This window comes from Oreochromis aureus, linkage group 4, assembly GCF_013358895.1.
Source record: "Oreochromis aureus strain Israel breed Guangdong linkage group 4, ZZ_aureus, whole genome shotgun sequence".
NCBI lineage: Eukaryota > Metazoa > Chordata > Actinopteri > Cichliformes > Cichlidae > Oreochromis > Oreochromis aureus.
Genome location: NC_052945.1, coordinates 17,988,935 through 18,007,050, shown reverse-complemented (window position 1 = coordinate 18,007,050; position 18,116 = coordinate 17,988,935). Strand labels below are relative to the sequence as shown.

At 38.8% G+C, this 18,116-nt stretch overlaps 1 long non-coding RNA gene across 1 annotated transcript; it reads right to left on the bottom strand.

Moving 5' to 3' along the window:
- Nucleotides 1–14,489: 14,489 nt before the first annotated feature.
- On the bottom strand, nucleotides 14,490–17,788 carry LOC120439920. Its single transcript, XR_005612838.1, has 2 exons — nucleotides 17,260–17,788; nucleotides 14,490–14,927 (listed from the first exon to the last, which is right to left on the bottom strand). It is a non-coding gene; the product is annotated as an uncharacterized LOC120439920 (long non-coding RNA).
- Between the last annotated feature and the right edge of the window lie 328 nt (nucleotides 17,789–18,116).

Below are 18,116 nucleotides of genomic sequence, written 5' to 3'. Positions count from 1 at the left end.
CACACAACAACAAGGACCCCCCTCCCCTTCCTGCACACATTAACTCCCTTTTTCCTGCAGCACAACCAAACATGTATCTTAAAGAAATAACAACAGTGTGCAGAGATAACCAACATGTCACTGTAAAATAACATTTAACCATCGTTACAATATATATGCATATATAGTCGACCTTATCTTACAGAGAATGTGATGATTTTATGCGTAATTAAAGTCAGTCATATATCCACAAACACAACAAGCTGAAAGTCAGTGAATGCTGCTCGGTTTGCAGTCCTGAATATCACGGCACAAGCAGGATTCACTGCACTGTTAATGTTAGCCATGTTATATTGCTGCCTCTGTTCGGTGGTGTCGAGCCAAACGGACTTTAACGTGTGTTTGAACGAGCTGACGGTTCACTCGTTAAGCTGAAAGAAAGATGCTTTAATCACAGCAGTCACACATGTGTCCACTGTACCATCTGGGAACTCTTCTTGTTTAGCACTCGTAATAACACAAACACTAAATCCTCCTTCTCTTGTGCTGTTTTGTAGCAGTGTATACACCTGAGACTGTCACCTGTCTGTCTGTCCTGCACTCTCTCTCTCTTTCTTTCTCTCTGATTGTGGAATAAAAGTATGAACATGTATTTATAAGTTACACTTGTGTTTGAATCCTGCAGCTTATCACACATTTGATTTCCATGTGTGACAACTGCAAGTGTCCAGAGTGAGGACAGACTGAGGGACCCACTGCTGCACATCATCTGTGAGGCTTTGCACCCCTGATGATCCACCAGGACAAACTCAGCAGTGTGTGAGGAAGAGGAGGAGGAAGAGCCAGCAGCAGCTGACAGATGGAGAGAATAGACAGACTGTTCCCTGTTTGTGAAGGACTGCTAGAAAAGTTTAAAAGAACTAATTGTCTGTCCTGAATCAGTCTTATTAGGTAATGTTCAAATAATTTGATCATTCCAGTGTTTTCAGTGTGGGAGAAAGTACTCAGGGCTAGGGGTGGGCGATATAAACGATATACGATAGAAACGATATAGATTTGGCCAACGATAGAGATTTTGACTATATCGCTCTATCGCGATAGCGCATGTTGATGATGTCATCAAGCTGCGCCTGTTTTGGTCGAAAGTTTTTTTTGTTTTTAACTTTTTTTTTTTTTTATTTGCACAAAATATAATGTACAACAATTATGGCAATCTCTACAAAGATTCAGTGTTTCCAACATGAGATAGTAACAGAACAGGCTGAATTCCAACATATAGAAGAAGGATAATGAACAGGAAGTACAAACAACAACAAATAAATAAATAAAATAAAAACAAACCCCAAACAGAATCAAAGTAAACAAATAAGCAAACAAATAAACAAAAAGACAGATAATTAAAAAACATAAAATAAGTTATACCTTAGGGGTTTTCTAACAGATCTAGTTCAACAATCATATGATTCAAATCCAGAGCTTGTTTTTTGTCCATAAATTTAACAGATGAGAAAAAGAGGCAGAGTTCTTTGTGAAAAGTAAAAAAAGACGGCTTTGTTTTCAGAAAACGACATTTGTGAATGAAGAATTTGCCCATAATAATTATTACATTTAAAACATTTTCAAGCTTCTTTTCTTTTCTTAGAGAACCAAACATAATATCATTTTTAGAAAATTCAAGTAAGTTTGGGATCTTAGGGAAGAGCCAGTAGTGCACATCGTTCCACAGGGCTTTACAGAATATACAATCATAAAATAAATGTTCTGTTGATTCAATATCCCCATTACAAAAAGAGCAACAATTATCATCAATAGCGAAGCGACGTCTGAGAAATTCTTTGGAAGGGTAAACACCAGAGAGGATTTTGTAGTGGACCTCCTTAGCTTTGGGAGGAATGGGAAGTTTTAGGTAATTTTTTCTGATCTCTTTCTTTTGATCACCGGAGAACAGATGTGAGATGGAATTTGGATTGGATCTATAAGGGAAAAAAACATTAGTAAATAATTCCCTAATTTGGGAGTATTTTAGACTGTTAGCTGTTATGTTATGCCCATTTACCAACAGTTCAGGGAGATCAGGGGATCTATAGTCAGGGTTTTGAAAAAGATTATATGCTGTACATAGAATGTTTTGAGGGATAGCCTTAGTAATTTTTTGAAATTCTTTGTTATTTATTTGCAGATCATAATTGGCGGTAAAATCTTCTAATAAAATTTTACCTCTATCATTTAACAAGTGCATCACTGACCAGATGCCCTTATCGTACCATTTTTCCATAAAGATTGATTTGTTTCCAACTTTTATGTAACGACAGTTCCATATGGGAGTGTTGTGTGGGCTATAGTTATGTTTGTATATTAATTTCCAGTATAATAAAACTTGCTGGTGAAAGGAAGAGAGCTTTATGGGGAGTTTTCTTATGTCAAAGTCACATCTAAGTAAAAGATTAATTCCGCCTAGATCTGAGAATATTTTGCTTGGAATGTGAAACCAAAGGCTATTTTGACTTCTTAAAAATGACCTAAGCCAATTTATTTTTAGGGTGCCGTTTAAGCTGTCAAATTCAATAGCTTGCAAACCTCCATCTTCAAAACGTTTGACTAAATTACCTTGCCTAATATAGTGGGTTTTGCGTTTCCATATAAAATCAAAGTTTAGCTGGTTAATAGCTTTGATTGCTGATTTAGGCACTCCTACCGCATATGCAGGGTATACTAGCCTGGAGATACTTTCCATTTTGGTGAGAAAAATTCTACCTAGAATCGATAAGTCTCTCTGAGCCCAGTTATTTAAATGAGTTCTACAGATTTGAATTTTCTCCCAAATATTAAGGTTATCTAAATCATTCTTATTCTTGGTTATATACACACCCAAATATTTGACAGTGGATTTGACAGGAATATTAAAAGTGTTAGAAATAGTACAATCCTTTAAGGGTAAGATCTCACATTTGTTTAAATTCAGCTTTAACCCTGAAGCTTTCGAGAAAGTTTCAATAATCTGCAGGATTTTTGGGATTTCATTCAGGTTATTTAGGAAAATAGTTGTATCATCGGCTAACTGGCTGATAGAGAGCTCTTTACCCAGGATAGATATCTTACCAAACTCAGCATTTTTAATCAGTATGGAAAGCATTTCTGTTGCTGCGATAAACAACAATGGCGAGATTGGACATCCTTGTTTTATTCCTCTGCAAATCCTAAATCTTTGTGAGGTGCCACGTGGAAGACACACTGAACTGTTAGTATCTCTATACAGTAATTTGATTAAATTAATGAAGTTACCCCCAAAACCGAACAAATCAAGGGCTTGAAACATAAATTCATGCTCTATCATGTCGAAGGCTTTGTAAAAATCTAAAAAAAGGACAAAACCTTGGTTTTCAATTAGGTAGTTATAGTCAATCAAGTCCAAAATAAGGCGGATATTATTATGGATTGAGCGGCCTTTTATAAATCCAGACTGAGTGTCAGAAATAATTTGAGTTATGCCCGATTTTAACCTGTTTGCAAAAATATGTGTTAGAAGTTTATAATCATTATTTAATAGAGTAATTGGTCTTAAATTATCAAGAAGAGTCGGATCTTTCCCAGGTTTTGGTATGAGTGTAATTACCCCTTGTTTCATAGTGTGTGTGAGAGACCCATTTTCTAAAATTTCTGTAAGCATACCAAACACAAGGGTTCTAATATGAACCCAAAAATGTTTGTAAAAGTTGCTGGTCAAACCATCACAACCTGGTGCTTTATCTTTGGGTAAAGCACTTAATGCTCTATCTAACTCTTCAATGGTAATTTTGCCCTCACAGGTCTTTTTAAAATTTTCATCAATTTTAGGAATCAGGTGTTTGATAGATTGAAAAAATGTCTCAGCCAATGGTCTAGAGTATGAAGAGGAGTACAAATTACTGTAAAAGGTAAAGATTTCTTTAGATATTAATTGAGGGTCAGTGCATAGCTGACTATCAATTTGTAGACTATTTATAGCATTTCTCTCTTGTCTTATCTTTTCTAATCTACAGAAATATGCTGTACTTTTTTCGCCATCCTCGATCCACTTGGCTCGGGATCTCAGATATGCTCCTTTGGCCTTTTTAGTACAAATATCGTCTAAAGAAGACTGTAGAATACTTCTACGTTGTTTGTCATTATCATTAAAAAAGGGTTTCGAGCAGATGTGATTAAGTTCTCTGATAATTTCAGTTTCTTTTTGCTTGTTCTGATGAGCTATTATTTTACTGTGTTTAATTGAGATTTGACGTACTTTAAACTTAAAGAATTCCCATTTTTCTGTGTAAGAACTTATGTTTTCATTAGTTGAAATAAGTTCAGTTGTCGAAGTATTTCGTTACTAAAATTTTCATTGGTAAGCAGGGATGAGTTAAACTTCCAGTAACCTTTATTATAAGAGTTTTTAAGTTGAGGAGTGACACTGAAATGTATCACACAGTGGTCGGTTAAAGGCGCAGCTGAGACACCCACATCTACACTATTCTGCATTAAGCTGTCTGAGATTAGCCAGAAGTCGATACGCGACTTAGCCGAACCATCAGGCTTGAACCACGAAAAGGACTGAACAAGTGGGTTTGCTAATCTCCAAGGATCTATTAGGTTGAGATTTAGACAGAAGTTGTGTAAAAATGAATTTATATGATGGGAATGGAATTTAGAGGGTGATCTATCAAGCCATTCATCATAAACCATATTGAAATCTCCACCTAATATAAGATTGTTTGTGGAGTATTCCGTAAAACAGCAAAGTACATATTAACAGGACAAACTTTGTTACGAACCTTGTTCCCTCATCCACCAGGTGCTAAGGAACTGCTTACAACTCAGAATTGCACCTTAATAGCTGTCTTTTATTTTAAACTCCCGCCAGGTTGGAGGTTGTCAAAAACTCAGTTTTTGCGTTTACGTGTGGACGAGGAAAATGGAGAAAACGCAGCGTCAAAGGTGTGCGCCTTTTTTGACGTCACACTGTGCCCCACGTTATTGTTTACATGAGATAAATTTCTACAATCGAGGATAGAGACAAAATACTGTTACTGTTAATCTGACTATCTGCAGTTTTTACACGCTTACATATACACACGCAGTTACTGTCCCTCCATTTAGAAAGTGTCGTGGTGTAATTATTTTACGTGTAGTTGTTTTTTTTCCCCCTGTGATAATAGTCAACATTGCTATCAATACATTTTTCAAAAAATGCTTCTCTATGCAAAATGGGTTCAAAAACATAAACAACTGTGGGATACTGTTTGTCCGTGAGTTGGAGAGCCCAGCGCGTGCTCCCGATGCAGGGGAAAGTAATTCTACCTTGGCACTTGTGCAGGTGAAGCCAAAGGCAAGATATGCATCATCATATTTTCCAGTATTTGGCTTGGAGGGAAGTTGGTGGAGGACGAGGTCGCTCTGTCGCAGTTTGGTTTTGAACTAAACGTGAGCTCCGTTCTGTACTGCCATCCGCACAAACCTCAGACACATATATCACTCTGGTTTTTGTTGGTTTCTTATCCTCGTGGACTATTTTAGAATCAGATCTTTGTGAATTTGTGGAAGTCCCAGTCAGGCCTTAATCTGGATGAATTTCACAGCGACGTGTTTGTTTTGGTGTTATCCTGCGATGCACAGACGCTCGGTGGTGGGAAACGCTGCTTTGAAAGGTGGATTTTTCTCTGTGTGTGCTCTTGCAGGTGGGGGCAGGTGTGGCAATAATAAGACGAGAGTTATATTTCCTGAATGCAAGTAGCAGTCACTGTGCCTTATACAATTTTTGTTCAGTTTTTTGTCTAGAAATACTTCAGTAAAAAGTAAATAAAATGATAGCATGTAGTTGATGGAGATGCTGGTAAAATTCTGCTACGGTGGACGTTTGCTGAGTTGGGAAAAAGGAAGGTTTTATTACAGTGTTTATCAGGAGATACTGTGATATTCATAGTATGTGGTGGTATTATTATTATTATTATTATTATCATCATCATCATCATCATTGTTACTATTATTATTATTATTATTATTATTATTATTATCATCATCATCATCATCATCATCATCATCATTGTTACTATTATTATTATTATTTTATATTATTATTATTATCATTATTATTATTATTATTATTATTATAAATAACATTTTAATGCCTTCATGGAAAATGTAATCATATACACCCACAGAACCAAAACACAACTAATCTGGGCCTTTTTACGAATAATTATTAAGAATAATGAAACACGCGTCACGGAGTTGGGACTGAATCCTTTTTCTTTAATGAGAACACCGTTGTCATGCAGCTCTGAAACAATCTGCATTTGGACAATTTAGTGTGCAGGTAAAAACACCTGTGAGCAACAGGTGAGACCTATATCCCAATTCAGGGTCTGCAGCCTTAAAGTACGCAGCCTTAGCGGGCCACAAAGGCCGCGTACTCAAAGACCGCTAAGGCCGGAAGTGCGAGGCTTGTGAAATGGGACGGTCTAGCCTCCGTCCAGCTGCCCAGGTTGCCTAGCAACCGTGATACTAACAGCTGGAAACGTTTCATACAGCTTTGTTTGACAGAAATGAAGGAGAAAATCTTCTGTTCATTGTTTGTTTGTTTTTATATGAGCTTTGTGTGATTTGATAAGTATCTGAGGCTGAGACCAGGGGACTGTAAAAACATGATTGTTGGGCTTCATTTCTGTACTGAACAGTTATTTTAAGATTAGTTAGTAAATAACAGTTAGCTTGTGTTGTTCATGAGACTAAATTCATCTTACTGTGGTAATGTAAATATAATATGGCCAATATTAAAGTTAGTATTATAGTAATCATGATTAGTTATTACAGCAGTGAACTTGAACTCTGTGTCAAATACTGAGCTTCAGTAAAGATTCAAGTTGCGTTTATTTATATTTCCTATCACCTTAAATCTTCGCTCAAAGATAAGTATCTTTGACAGTGTATATATAGATATATTATATATAAGAGACAAATGTTTTTCTTTTAATATGTTGGCATTACTAAATTTGGTTCAGTGCTTACATGTAAAAAGGAAATGTACGAGCTGTGATAACTGTGTCTGATAGAATGAAGAGTAGACTGATTTATTAAATATTCCTTTATTGGGTGAGAAAATCAGACCATGTCATAACTGCTTTAAGTCATACAGAATAGATATCAGAGCCTTAAACAGGCTGACTTCTGCTAAATGGGTCAAACTGGGCAGAAAGTATACAAACACATAACATCGGTATAGAATATGATGTAACACTATAGATCAACTTACCTCAGAATATATAAAGCATATAAACAATTACAGCAATGTGATGCAACAAACACAGCAGTACTACTGATCCAAAATACTCAAAGCTTCATAGAACTGAAACAAACATTTATTTTTAGCTCCATTCTGCTGCTGATACATACTTTAGGTTTCTGAATATTAAACTTGTTACTGCCTTTCATAGTGTGTAACTTGAAGGCCCTGAGTACTTTCTCCCACACTGAAAACACTGGAATGATCAAATTATTTGAACATTACCTAATAAGACTGATTCAGGACAGACAATTAGTTCTTTTAAACTTTTCTAGCAGTCCTTCACAAACAGGGAACAGTCTGTCTATTCTCTCCATCTGTCAGCTGCTGCTGGCTCTTCCTCCTCCTCTTCCTCACACACTGCTGAGTTTGTCCTGGTGGATCATCAGGGTGCAAAGCCTCACAGATGATGTGCAGCAGTGGGTCCCTCAGTCTGTCCTCACTCTGGACACTTGCAGTTGTCACACATGGAAATCAAATGTGTGATAAGCTGCAGGATTCAAACACAAGTGTAACTTATAAATACATGTTCATACTTTTATTCCACAATCAGAGAGAAAGAAAGAGAGAGAGAGTGCAGGACAGACAGACAGGTGACAGTCTCAGGTGTATACACTGCTACAAAACAGCACAAGAGAAGGAGGATTTAGTGTTTGTGTTATTACGAGTGCTAAACAAGAAGAGTTCCCAGATGGTACAGTGGACACGTGTGACTGCTGTGATTAAAGCATCTTTCTTTCAGCTTAACGAGTGAACCGTCAGCTCGTTCAAACACACGTTAAAGTCCGTTTGGCTCGACACCACCGAACAGAGACAGCAATATAACATGGCTAACATTAACAGTGCAGTGAATCCTGCTTGTGCCGTGATATTCAGGACTGAAAACCGAGCAGCATTCACTGACTTTCAGCTTGTTGTGTTTGTGGATATATGACTGACTTTAATTACGCATAAAATCATCACATTCTCTGTAAGATAAGGTCGACTATATATGCATATATATTGTAACGATGGTTAAATGTTATTTTACAGTGACATGTTGGTTATCTCTGCACACTGTTGTTATTTCTTTAAGATACATGTTTGGTTGTGCTGCAGGAAAAAGGGAGTTAATGTGTGCAGGAAGGGAGGGGGTCCTTGTTGTTGTGTGTGACTGTGCGGGGCTGAAGTGAGGTGTTGTACGAGCACTCTCCCCTGGGTTAACGGCCCGTTTGCCTGTGTCACTAAATAAACGGACAAACTGAGGCCAAAACATCTGGTTCTTGAGAACGTTACAATATATTTAGAAGTAGAGGCTTTAAAACCAAGTTAACGCTGAAAGTGCAAACATCACTAATGTCACACAACTTTGTCGACATGTGGCCAACAGTAATGTTTTAATGTTCTTCGTTATTAAACATTCGCACATAAATAAGTGACATCATATTCAGTACTTACTTTTGACAGTTCACTCGTCGGCCGCTCCCTTCTGCCGTATTTTGCGGCAAAATTATCCACACCCACCGCCGCGCTATGAATTGTGGGATATATGGGACCACGAAGCGTGCACCGGACCACGCTTGATATTTGGGGAAATCGACGGCGCATTTGGAGTATGCATTTGAAGTACACCTGGAATTGGGATAGCCGTCGTCGCGTGGTGGTGACGTAATCGCACTTAAAATGCGTACTTCAAGCGTGCAGACCCTGAAATGGGACACAGCCACCGCCACAGCCTTAAAATTCAGGGAAATGAACACTGTAAAAAAAAAAAAAAAAATCTGTCAAATTTACGGTAAAATACCGGCAGCTGTTGTTGCCAGGAATATACCGTGAAAAAAAATGTGGAATCTGTAAAAGACAATACGGTATACTGGTTTTGTAACCCTAAATTTTAATGTAGACAACGTATTATTTTACCAAAATCTAGATAGAAAAAAACAAATATTTGTCAATTATACAGCAATTTAATGTAAAAAAATGCAACTTTCCATAGCTTTTTACGGATATTTGCAGTAAAAAAAAAGTTATAATATAATAATATTTACAGTAATTTGTTGTTAATTTAACAGTAATAGGATAGACCCTATTATTGTAAATAACTGTAAAAATAACAGAAATATGTTAAACCTTATTAAAACCTTTGACAGTAAAAAACACAGTGAAATTGTATAACAAATTACAGCATTTTATTTTGACCAGATACATTTTACGGTAAATTCCTGGTAACCACAGCTGCCGGTATTTTACCGCTAAAAATACAATACAATATGAGGAACATAAATGGTTTACCGTACATTTTACATTTGCAACTGCTAAATATAGAAAAATCTAAAGATGCTCATATATAACCAAGGTAGTGAATATTACTGATAAAAAATGAGAAAATTTGACATACCATTTGAAAACAGACTAAACATATCATTTTCTCTATTCCTACAAAACAGCATAGATCTTGAGAATACAGCATGTGTCCATATATATGGCTGGTAATCCATGGAGGAATGAATAAACATGAAACAAAATATTACCTGCCCCTGACCTATCAACAGTAATGAGTCACTGGGTCCTGCCTTGGTGAAGGAAAGGACTCAGTGGAGTTTCTAATGCGCATGGTGTTGAAGATACAAGCTCTGCAGGAGTACTTCAATGTCCATCAGGAGTTCACTTTGGACTGGCAGGATCCCTCTGCAGCAAAAATGGACAAAGTTTGATCAGTGCTTGAGCAAAATGCACAGAAATGAACAAAACGTGCTGCCAAAACAGATCTAATGATAAATGATTTCTTAAGTGTAAAATATACAGTTCTTAAAGGATAGCTATTGTCAAAATGCAACCTGGGCTGTTTTTTTTTTTTTACTGTAAACGAGACAAACATATATCTAAAAGCAAAATTACGACAAATGAGCCGTTTTTGAGATTGACCGTGATTTTGTTTTGTGGTCAATAGCCAGTGAATGGGAATACTAGGGGGCCGGGGCATAAATTTGAGCGCATCAAAATCGATACAGTAAAAAAAACAAAAAACAGCCCAGGTTGCGTTTTGGCAATAGTTATCCTTTAAATCTACTTATGTACAGGGAGTGCAGAATTATTAGGCAAATGAGTATTTTGTCCACATCATCCTCTTCATGCATGTTGTCTTACTCCAAGCTGTATAGGCTGGAAAGCCTACTACCAATTAAGCATATTAGATGATGTGCATCTCTGTAATGAGAAGGGGTGTGGTCTAATGACATCAACACCCTATATCAGGTGTGCATAATTATTAGGCAACTTCCTTTCCTTTGGCAAAATGGGTCAAAAGAAGGACTTGACAGGCTCAGAAAAGTCAAAAATAGTGAGATATCTTGCAGAGGGATGCAGCAGTCTTAAAATTGCAAAGCTTCTGAAGCGTGATCATCGAACAATCAAGCGTTTCATTCAAAATAGTCAACAGGGTCGCAAGAAGCGTGTGGAAAAACCAAGGCGCAAAATAACTGCCCATGAACTGAGAAAAGTCAAGCGTGCAGCTGCCAAGATGCCACTTGCCACCAGTTTGGCCATATTTCAGAGCTGCAACATCACTGGAGTGCCCAAAAGCACAAGGTGTGCAATACTCAGAGACATGGCCAAGGTAAGAAAGGCTGAAAGACGACCACCACTGAACAAGACACACAAGCTGAAACGTCAAGACTGGGCCAAGAAATATCTCAAGACTGATTTTTCTAAGGTTTTATGGACTGATGAAATGAGAGTGAGTCTTGATGGGCCAGATGGATGGGCCCGTGGCTGGATTGGTAAAGGGCAGAGAGCTCCAGTCCGACTCAGACGCCAGCAAGGTGGAGGTGGAGTACTGGTTTGGGCTGGTATCATCAAAGATGAGCTTGTGGGGCCTTTTCGGGTTGAGGATGGAGTCAAGCTCAACTCCCAGTCCTACTGCCAGTTTCTGGAAGACACCTTCTTCAAGCAGTGGTACAGGAAGAAGTCTGCATCCTTCAAGAAAAACATGATTTTCATGCAGGACAATGCTCCATCACACGCAGCGTCCAAGTACTCCACAGCGTGGCTGGCAAGAAAGGGTATAAAGAAGAAAAACTAATGACATGGCCTCCTTGTTCACCTGATCTGAACCCCATTGAGAACCTGTGGTCCATCATCAAATGTGAGATTTACAAGGAGGGAAAACAGTACACCTCTCTGAACAGTGTCTGGGAGGCTGTGGTTGCTGCTGCACGCAATGTTGATGGTGAACAGATCAAAACACTGACAGAATCCATGGATGGCAGGCTTTTGAGTGTCCTTGCAAAGAAAGGTGGCTATATTGGTCGCTGATTTGTTTTTGAATGTCAGAAATGTATATTTGTGAATGTGGAGATGTTATATTGGTTTCACTGGTAAAATAAATAATTGAAATGGGTATATATTTGTTTTTGTTAAGTTGCCTAATAATTATGCACAGTAATAGTCACCTGCACACACAGATATCCCCCTAAAATAGCTAAAACTAAAAACTACTTCCAAAAACATTCAGCTTTGATATGAATGAGTTTTTTGGGTTCATTGAGAACATGGTTGTTGTTCAATAATAAAATTATTCCTCAAAAATACAACTTGCCTAATAATTCTGCACTCCCTGTAGATTCCGCCTGAGTTGTGTTGTTATGACTGTATAAATTACAGACTATAAAGAAGGCGTTGTCCAATTTGAAAACCAGAATAATCCATCTGCCTTCATCTGAAGACAATGATTCAATAATATTACCTTTAAAGTTGTTAAGGAGAATGGCTACGCCTGCCGAATGTTGAGAGCGTGGCAAAATAACACTGATCACCCCACTGTGCTTTCCAGAATTTTACATCATTATCACTCGAATGAGTTTCTTGTAGAAAATCAAATCAGCATTTTTCCGTCACACAGAAAATGAAAATTGACTTTCCTTTGGTACTGTCACGAATACCTCGAACATTAAGGGATAGTATTTTTAAGGAACTGAAATGTAAGTCTGTCATAAGAAAAGAAGGGAATGAATAAAGTGAACTGGATGTCTGTTAAACTAACTAGAAACTTATAAGGTGCTAAGGTATAAACACCTAAAGAAGATACTCTCAAAAGGGAACACTAAGTGTTGAGTACCTAAGTAAAATTCTTCAGACTCTTTGGTTTTTCCCCCCCGATGCAGTGACCCAAATGCTTAAGCAAATTAACATTTATACACCAATAAAAGTAGGATATTTAACTACTCACACTGTAAAACATAAGCAAGTTCAAACATAACCATAATAATGTTTGCCAGATATTGGTACAACTAACTTGGAGGTATAAAAGTTTTATAGAAAATTTAAAGAGGATATTATTGGTTGTAAACATATTACCTAATGAACCTGAGGTATTTCAAGCAAAAACAAAAAACAAAAACAATATACAAGTGCCTCAAAATTATTAAATATTGAACAGTAACATTGGGAGCCTGAGGTAGTTGAAATACCTGTTGTTAATGTTAGGTAACGTACAGAGTGAACTTAAAGTATTTCAGTCATCTTGCTGATCTTTTAATAACCTCTTATTTATGCAGTGTGTCTTACACCATCAATGATGGCCACAGGACCAATCCATTTGGTCTTCTTTCCCTCGTCACGGGCTTGTTTGACAGTTGGCCACAGTTTATTTCTGCACTGTCTCTCAATGTAGGTGAGATCTTCAGCCAACCTGAGATTCTTCTTCTTCATCACATCAGAGTTGAGGAAGCTCTCCACACTTTGTGTCGGAAGGTGCGCATGGTGAACTGTATGATGATGGGGCGTGGCGGTTTTCATCTCTTGTTCGACCAACTCTATGAACAGTATCTATCATGAACTCTAATTTGTTTTTTTCCTCTGGGATGATCAGGGCGATTATATCCATCACCTCTTTTCTTATATCTTTGTTACTATGCTCTGGGAGATTCAGCAAACGCAGGTTCCACCGCCGACTATATCTCTCGTCTCCTCTTGTTTCTCCTGAAGTGCAGCAATGCGATCTTTCAGCTTCTTCACAGTAACCTCTGTCTCTTTGCTCTGTATTTCAAGACCTTTCACGTGATCCCTTGCGGCAATAATCTCCGCCGTGTTTTTGTTCGGATTTGGAGAATCTGTCATTCAGCCCATTAATAGCTTTCAAGATGTCGGCATTGGATACAGCTTCCTCTCTCACCTCATGCACTTCGATGCGGCTCTTCTTTGGGTTGGGGATGCACAGTACAGTAGTGCAATTCATCCTGATCGGTGATTGGTCAAAAGTCTAGAGTGAAAGAAGAGGCTTGTGATTGGTGGAAAATGTTCAATGAAGAAGCCTTCTTTCATTCATTCAGTCTGTTGTCTGTTTTTTCTTTGTCAGGTGATGTTTCCAGCTCCTTTATCTCACCTGACGCCTGGAATGCCGTCTGTGGTCTTCAGCATGATCACAATGTGTTATTTGTGTATTTTGACTGGTTTACAATGACAGGACAGTAAGCATTATCAGTGTATATTCCAATAAAAGCATCGAGTTTTTACTCCAACATCGATGAGGATTTTCTTTTGGCTCTTTTGAACCAACAGGTTGGAAAGTCTCCTGAAACTAAGCGCAATTGAAAATCAATTCCTTTCTTTTCTTCTGTGATTATTATGTGCAAAGACTAGCCATAAGAGGAGTCTTTTAGGTTCTCCTGATGAGACAATGTAATTGTTTTACTTTTCTACTGGTAAAATCTGAAGGATTATTCATGCCATGACACTGTCATTTACAGACAGGCAAGAAATTAAAGGCATGCCCTGAACTCTTGACCCCTACACAGAGAGACATTGTTGCACTTTGCTGCCATGTTAGGGTTCACTTGTCAAAGGTAAAAGAGTTGTAAAATCATTACAAACTTGCTATGACAGATTATGTTTGTCCCGTGACAAATAGACTGAGTAGTTGATTATGAAAAAAAGGCGTGATCATACACCATGGCTTTCACAGTCACCTGACGTCAACCAAGACTATTCTGGGGAAATTTGACACATAACATATAGATAATAGCTCTGTTAGTGTTTACTAAACAATTCCAGGATACACTGAAGTTGTTGTGGAGGCATGTGTTGTACAAATACTTCCAAAACTTGTCTTTGCCTGCTTGTACACATTGCTTCTTTGGTTCAGGTCTGTTATGTGTTTCTACATAGTTGTGTCTACATGCCTAAGGCAGATTAAAGCCCAACTTAGACATTCATTAAGTAAATCCACAACTCACTGTTACTGTAACACAGGACACTTTATTAAAGTGGACGAAACAGGAATACAGGAAAACAGCACTGCAGGGTAGTCAATCAGTGAACTGAACTACAAAAAGTCAAAAGTGCCTATCAGGTAGGCTGGAATCATACACGTTACCATCAACAATATCATTGTGAATGTTACACGTACTTAAAGAAAGTTTACAACGAGCGAGATGTACTGACAATAGCTAAACACGGGTAAATGTGTAGTAAATGGCAGTGCGGTAAATCTGCCTAGTATGATATTAAATACACTTACTACTTAATATATCTCAGATGGTTTGTAACGAGCCACGGAAGGCATCATGTTGACTTGAAGGCGCGTGGATACCCTCCGTGCGTGAGTGAAGGCAGCGGCTCGGCTGAGCAGCTGCTGTGTGCAGGTTTGGTGAAGACCACAGTTCTCACCAGGGCCCTGTTTCAGAAAGCCGGTTTAGTGCAAACTCTGAGTAAGTATACCCTGAGTTAACGAAAACTCTGGGTTTTCGGTTTCACAAAGCGAGTTTAGATTAATTCTGGGTGAGTTACTATGACGACACACTCCGTGAAGCTAACCTGCCCCCTAGCAGGTTTACTTCAACTAACCCTGACCTTCTCCGCCTCTTTGTCGGAAACCTGACTGTAGGAAGTGTCAGACATGGCGTGCCCCTTCCTTGAAGAGCCAGTAGATGTTGAAGCCCAAATTCTCCGCAGAGCTCTCCGCCGGGAGAGAGTGATTAGAGCGCGTTTGGACATTTTATCATTTCCTGATGATTTTCTGTGTGAACGTTACCGTTTTTCAGCACAATCCATAATTTATTTGAATAACATCCTCAGGCCTTATATTGCTCATGTGACACATCGCGGACATTCTCTCAGTTCTGTACATAATATTTGTATTGCACTTCGGTTTTTTGCAAACGGGAGCTTTCTGTATAATATTGGTGACGCTGAGCACGTTTCCAAGGCTACCGTCTGTCGGGCAGTCAGGAATGTTACAGTTGCACTGAAACGTCTCCTGTACTCGTTTGTGGTGTTCCCCGGTCATAGACCCACAAGATTGATCAAAGAGGGATTCCACAAAATTGCAGGTATCAGGATGAACAAAACTTAATTCATGATGTGGTGATACTTGAACTACTACTTAGATTTTACATTTATTTTCAGGGTTCCCAGGCGTGATTGGCTGTATAGATGGCACTCACATTCCATTCTGCTGCTTGAAGTGTTCCATTTCCAAAAAGCATTTTTTTATTTTCTTGATCAAATAGGTCTTGTACAGCTGCTTTACAGGGAGCTATTGAAACACAGAAAATCGCATTGACATTCATAGTACATGCCTACTTAGGTTTGTTGTAAATCAGTGCTGAACATCTTACTGAGGAAAGGTTTGTTGGAGAAGTGGCTGGACCCTCTTCCTCTACATTTTTTATATTTCATTTTTACTTGCTGCCAGGAACGTTTGGGGCCTGTTGGGTTGCACATGCGCTCACATCACATCACAAAATAAAATGTATAAAATAAAAAATAAAATGAAATGTAATAAAATAACGTGTTAAATGGGTGGAAATCCCTAGATCAATGTTTAAATTAACACTCACGCATTGACTCTGTCGGCTATGTTTTGCCATGCATGCTCCCTTTCTTTTGCAGCTGAGGCTGTGTTACTTTTTTTCCGCAAAATTTGCATGTTATCGGCATATGCTGCCATCAGAATTTCGGCCTCAAGCGCTGTAAAATACATTGACCCCGCCTTCTTTCCCTCCGTCTCCATGGTGACTCGCTTAATCTGTGCTCCACTAATCAGGGCTTTATGCGCGCGCTTAACTTGGGGTTAAAGCAACTCCGCGTTGATTGAACTAATTGTTATCAGCCTTTCTGAAACCGAATATTCCGAGTTGGACAGTTCGGGGTTACTCAACCCTGAGTATCATTTTTAACTCTGAGTTTTCTAAACCGGCTTTCTGAAACAGGGCCCAGGCCTGCTGACGAGGTGCATGGGCATCTGGATTTACAACATGAATTGCTAATGTCGCGATCATCAGTTGTAGCCACTGAAAAGACTAGAAATGGGCGTAATACATTAGATGTCGGCTAGCGCGCGGCTAACATTTACCACAAAGAAAAAGGCTTAAATGCGCTATTCAGCGTCGTGTAATTTCCGCTAAATCCAGAGTCTGTAACTTCACGTAAACATAGAAGAAATGCCAGTTTCCATTTCAAAAAAATAGCGGACTTTCCGGCTTCTTCGCTGTGTGTTGTTGTTGTTGTTGTTTTGGTGACGCAACTTCCGTCGACCAGACGATTGGTCGTCTACAGTGGGTTTCGGCGCTCCTATTGGCCCGAGTCTACAGTGTCTACGCTCACCGTAGATTCCGGGCCAATGAAAAGACGTAATGGTCTACAGACACCGTAGACGTTGCACTAAGAGGGGTCTGAGGGAGAGGTTTGCATAAGCCTGCAAAGGTTTTATCTGGCTCCAAGTCCATTATCAGTCCTTCCTTTCTTCTCGCCTCTTTTTTGGCCATTTTGCAAGCTTATCCCGTGGCTATTAGCTAAATGTTTCTATACAAGCTAACACTTCACCGTGTCGGAATTCGGCAGGAAAAAAAAGAAAAGAAACTCAGTTTCGCCTGATTTTATGTTATAAAGATGTCCTGTACGAGCGCAAAACACAAGTGCAATGAGTCACTTCTAATAAAGGAATTATCTGAGTCAGTTTAGATCATTTAAAACGTTTGGTACTCATCAGAGATTCACGAGCTTACAGAGAAGCGTCCACACAGGTCGCCATCTTGGCTCCTCCTCCATCCACAGCGCTCTTTGATCTTCTCAAAGGACCATTATGACGCCGCGGGCGACGTCACGTTCTCTGCTAAACCGAGTCCTTAAATAGGGGAGCTCCTTTAACAGTTAACATTGGAGCATTTTCAGAAACAGCTAGTTGTTTTAGACAAAGCTAATACGTATTTAACCTGTGACACCGTGCTTTAAACCTTTAAAAAAATGTCACAGGACTCATTAAACATCTTACCTTTTGGAAGCAATAATAGATTGGAATCATTCAGGCTGCGGCTTCACGCTGTTGAGATCGCACTGTCTCACGTTCAAGAACTCGCAAGGCAAATTTCTGAGCCCAACAGTACAATTACTACTCAGCTGCCTGACGTTACAAGGGACAGAGATCAAATCACTACTCAGCTGTCTGACGTTACAAGGGACAGAGATCAAATCACTACTCAGCTGTCTGACGTTACAAGGGACAGAGATCAAATCACTACTCAGCTGTCTGACGTTACAAGGACAGAGATCAACTCACTACTCAGCTGTCTGACGTTAGAAGGGACAGAGATCAAATCAAAGAAAAGTATGAAAACAGTGAGAGAGCTCACACGGAAGAGATCGAAAAGAATTTTGAAAAAATAAGGCAGAACTCACAACAGGGTACGAAAATATTATCAAAAAAAAACACAGAACTCGGGAAGAAAACGAGAACTCAGAAGAGGGTGCGAAAATATTACAAAAGAAAACACAGAACTCAGGGAAGAAAACGCAGAACTCAGAAGAGGGTACGAAAATATTACAAAAGAAATCACAGAACTCAGGAAAACTGTGGAAAACCATC